Source organism: Onychomys torridus, chromosome 7, assembly GCF_903995425.1.
Source record: "Onychomys torridus chromosome 7, mOncTor1.1, whole genome shotgun sequence".
In the NCBI taxonomy this organism is placed as follows: domain Eukaryota; kingdom Metazoa; phylum Chordata; class Mammalia; order Rodentia; family Cricetidae; genus Onychomys; species Onychomys torridus.
In genome coordinates, this window is record NC_050449.1 from 55,042,632 (window position 1) to 55,047,541 (window position 4,910).

At 50.6% G+C, this 4,910-nt stretch overlaps 1 long non-coding RNA gene across 1 annotated transcript; it reads right to left on the minus strand.

Annotated features, from left to right (window-relative positions):
- Positions 1-412: 412 nt before the first annotated feature.
- On the minus strand, positions 413-4,152 carry LOC118587495. The gene is made up of 3 exons (XR_004945459.1): positions 4,083-4,152; positions 3,198-3,290; positions 413-1,654 (listed from the first exon to the last, which is right to left on the minus strand). It is a non-coding gene; the product is annotated as an uncharacterized LOC118587495 (long non-coding RNA).
- Positions 4,153-4,910: the final 758 nt, after the last annotated feature.

A 4,910-nucleotide genomic window follows, 5' to 3' on the forward strand; every position in this document is an offset into this window, starting at 1 on the left:
CCACCAGAGCCCAGAGGATTCCACAGGAATGCCTTCCTCAAAGCTGCTGACTCTCAGAGGACAGACAGAGGTTGTTGCTGGCCCCTTGGTGTGTGTGTGTGTGTGTGTGTGTGTGTGTGTGTGTACATGCTTTTGTTTACCTGTGCATATAGGTATGGAGGCAGAGGTCCATAGCAGGTGTCTGTCTGTCTTCATCATCTGCCTCATTATTTTTTGAGACACTCACTGAACATGGAACCTACTGTTTCAGCTAGACTGGCTGGCCATCGAGCCTGTAGGATCCACCTATCTCCTCCTGGCCCCTCCCCTGTGCCAGCACTGGGTTTGTGGACATATGCCATCATACCTAGCTCTAGCTCTTTCATGTGGGTGCTGAGGATTCAAATTCAGGTCCTTATGCTTGCACAGAAATCAGGTTCTGCACTGAGCCATCTCCCTGGTTTCTTCCCCTTCATTCCTCTCCCAGGATCCTGTCCTGCCCTTCACCCCAGGTCTGCTCAGCCAATTGTCAGCCAAACATCAGCTGAAGTAGCCACTAACAATGGTAAATGTCACTCTGTTAGGACAGCTAGCTACTCCTTGGAATCCACTGAAGATGAGTTCCTGGAACCCAAATCCGCAGATCCTCCAGCCCGTGTATAAAGTGGCTCAGCATTTGTAGATCACCATGCGCACGCCCCTGTGCAGGCTCCTGATAGTACACATGTGATGTTAGAGCTGTGTAAATAGACAGTAGAGTTTAGGGAGTAGTGATTTAAGAAAAAGTCTTCTGGCAGCCGAGCAAGTCGATGACAGGAACGTAGACCCAAGGCAAGAAGCTGATACACCATGTCACCTTCACCACTGCCCTGAGGAAGCAGGAGGCCGAAAGAGTAGTGGGTCCTCTGACAAAAAGGCTGAAAACTTCGGCATTGGCTAGGACATCCAGCCCAAAGGGGCTCCACCTGCTTCCTCAAATGACCCGCAACATCAGGCTACAGTAGCAAAGGCCTTCCTCTGTATGTGGCTCAAAGTACCTTCTGTGATGAACCAGTTCACTCAGGCCTGGGCTTGCCAACAGCACCCAGCCACTTAAGCTCACCCACAAGTGCAAGCCAGAACCGAGGCAGGAGGAGAAGCAAAGGCTGGGAAGAAGGCTGCTGGCAAAGAGGATGTCCCCTCTAAGAAGTCACCTGTCCTTTGAGCATCCGGCTAGTATCCAGCTAGCATCGGGCTAGCATCCAGACAAGACTGATGGCTAAGTCAGAGCTGCCCCCCCTGTCTTGCTTCAGACCTATACACTGAGAACCCAGGAGAGGCCCACATACGAAGTTTGCTGGGGAGGAGGGGGTCCTGGTTACCCATCTTTGTTTTCAGGTACAGGTGTCCACACCTCCTTCCTTCTTGGGACCAACGCCACTGTTGAGTCTAGTCCTGCCAAGGCCTGTGTTGAGCGTCCACTCAGCACAGGTCCTCTGCTCAGCACCTCCAGGAACACTTGACTAGTTGGAGCTGGGCATCCCATCCCTGCCTCCTTTCAGTACAGCTGCTGAAGTCCCATGAGCCCCAAGGCGACCCACCTAGGGGAACACAGCTCAGTTTTTGTTTCTCTGCTGGCTAGCTGAAGCCCATCTGTCTCAGTTGGGGTTTCCATTGCTGCGATGAAACACCATGACTAAAAAGCAAGTTGGAGAGGAAAGCGTTTATAAGGCTGACATTTGCATATCACTGTTCATCATCGGAGGAAGCCAGAACTGGAACTCAAACAGGGCAGGAACCTGGAGGCAGGAACTGATGCAGAGGCCATGGAGGGGTGCTGCTTACTGGCTTCCTCCTCATGGCTTGCTCAGTGTGGTGGCTTGAAGGAACATGACCCTCAAAGGGAGTGGCACTATTAGGAGGTGTGGCCTTGTTGGAGGAAGTGGGGGCGGGCTTTGAGGTCTCATATATGCTCAAGCCATGCCCAATATCTCAGCTCACTTCCTATTGCCTGCAAGAGGTGTAGAACTCTCAGCTCCCTCTCCAGCACCATGTCTGCCTGCACGCTTCCATGTCTCTTCAAGATGATAATGGACTAAACCTCTAAAACTGTAAGCCACCCAATTAAATGTTTTTCTTTATGAGAGTTACTGTGTCTCTTCACAGCAGCAGAAACCCTAACTAAGACATTCAGCCTGCTTTCTTATAGAATCCAGGACTACCAGCCCTGGGATAGAATCACTCACAATGGGCTGGACCCTCCCCCATCAATCACTAATTAAGAAAATGCCTTACAGACTTGCCTACTCAGCTCCATTTATGGAGGCATTTTCTTTCTCTATTTTCTTTCTTTTTTTTTTTTTGTCTTTTTCTTCTTCTTTTCTTTTCTTTTCTTTTTTTTGTTTGTTTGTTTTGGTTTTTGGTTTTTCAAGACAGGTTTTCTCTGTGTAGCTCTGGCTGTCCTGGAACTCACTCTGTAGACCAGGATGGCTTTGAACTCAGAGATCCACCTGGCTCTGTGGAGGCCTTTTTCTTAATTGAGGTTCCCTCCCATCATTGGCTTGTGTCAGGCTGATATACAACTATCCAGCACACCATCCTCTCTACCTGCTGCTTGTGAGTAGCTGAGGCTTGGAGCTGGCAGCCAAGAGCATCATGTGGCTTAGGCAGGTCTAGCCTACTCCACGTCTCACAGCCTGCACTTGGGGACACATGTTTCCATGTCTCAGCCCCAGGCAGGGAAGATGGACACAGACGCCACGCTCTCTGGTCCATGAGAATGGAAAACAAGGAAACCCTTTGTTCTGTAGCCCCTGCCTGCCACAAGCAGTGCTCAGGCCTGAATTCCAGCTCCTAGGCTGTTTGTTTGTTTGTATGTTTGCTTCTAGACAGGGCCTCAGGTATCCCTGACTGGCCTTGCAGTCCTTATAGAGCTGAGGATGACCTGAACTGAACCTCCTGCAGCTAGCTCTCGGGTGCTGGGTTTACAGCTGTGCTGCCATGCTGCTTGTACAGTGCTGAGCATTGAACCAGGGCTGTGCATGCAAGGTGAGTGCTCTGTCAACTGAACTACATCCCCATTCCCTCCCTGGCCTTTGCTTTCCCAATCTGTGGCAGGTACCCTGTGGCCAGCACCGTCTCCATCTTCTGTTCATATGGCCATGGTTTTCAGAAAGTTCCTTCTATTTCCATCAGAGCTGCTCACCCAACCACAACCCCTGGAGCCCCTAACTACTCACATCATGGGTGTCATACTTGCAAGAGTGGTGCTTCTCCCACATCTGGTTCCAAAGCTCACCAGAAATGGTGACTGTCACTTGACTACCAAAATACTAAAAAAAAAAAAAAAAAAAAATTAAAATTAATGGTACCCCTAAAGGGTGAGTTTTGTAGCATCTGGATTCTATCTTACTAAAGCTATCATTTAAAAAACAAAAGAAAGGGCCAGGAAATGGCTCAGTGGATAAAGTGGCCTGAGGCCTGACGTTGTGACCTCCAGAACTTACATAAGACCAAATGTGGTAACAAGCACCTGCCGTTCCAGCACTCCTTCAGGGAGAGGGGAAGGCAGAGGCAGGAGAATTCCCAGAAGTGTGTGGGCCAGCAACCCAGCATTCAGGGTGGCAAACAGAGACTGTCTCAAACAAGGTGGGGAGGACCAAGGCTTGAGGCTGCACTCCGACTTCCATGTGCAGGCCATGGCATGGGCATACACACACACACACACACACACACACACACACACGCACGCACGCACGCACGCGCACACACACACACACACACACACACACACACACACACACACACACACTATACTCCCTGGTACCCAGAATTAACCTGACATTGCTGCTACAGTGCATCCATTCATCCAGCTAGTAAACATTTCCTGAGCATTTTCCATCCAGTTATCAATGCAGTGATAACTCAAATAGATGCAAGCCAGTCATCCAGCAACTCAATCAAGTAAAACGTTTCTTGAAAGTCTCGTATTTTAATTAAAATTGCATGTGCCTGTTGCTTTCTAGCGAGTAGCACACCTGCGATCGTTTTATATATAAAACATTTTGCGGAAACTCTGCTCAGGAGGGCGCCCCATGGCCAGGCGTGTGCCTGCGTCCCGGTACCTGACCGCTGTCCTCAGAAGGTATCCATTCTCCACCGTGCTTCCCCTCCACCCTTCCTGATGGGTGTAAAGAATGCCTCATGCTCCAGCTCTGGACAGAAGGATGGAGGCTCCGCAGAGGAGGGCCTGGGGGGCGGGGCCTGGGGGGGGGGGGCGGGGGGGGGCGGGGAGTGATGTTCCAGAAACCAGTAAGGAAGCCTTCAGCCCAGAGTGCCATTTGCAGCTCTCATGAGAAGCAAGCCGACTTGGTCTTTGGCAAACAGAAATGAGGAAACCACGCAAAGGACTGAGCTGAACCCCGAGAAAATGGACCCTGTTGTAAAAGCTCAGGTACCAGAGTCCATGTATTGTTAAAGCCTTTACCTAGAGTCATCACGGAATGCGCTAATGACTAAGGACTGTGGGAGGAAGGCCCAGGTTTTAAAGCTGTCTCCAATCTAAAGGTGGGACCTTTCCTTCTTCAGTGGACTTTACAGCTCCTTGTCATGCTGTTCCTTCACACTACACACTGTTCCCTGAACTCACCACTTTCCCTGTCTGTCATTCTTTGCTTGCCCTACCTGGGCCCCAAGACATCTCTGAAGTAGAAAGGAACCTGGACAGATGACGGAGTAGCGTGTCAAAATTGGCAGGAGTCCTCACAGTGCAGCAGATGCGCAGGCAGGTCCTGCTTATTAGGCCTGGTCTGTCTGGGAGCTCGCACTGGGCAGCTCTGGGCAGCTCTGGCTTGAATGGGAGACAGTGAGGGATACTGAAGAGAGACAGGAGTAGAAGGGACAGGCTTGGAGACAGACAGGCTTAGGATGAGAGGAGGCGGAAAGAGATGGGG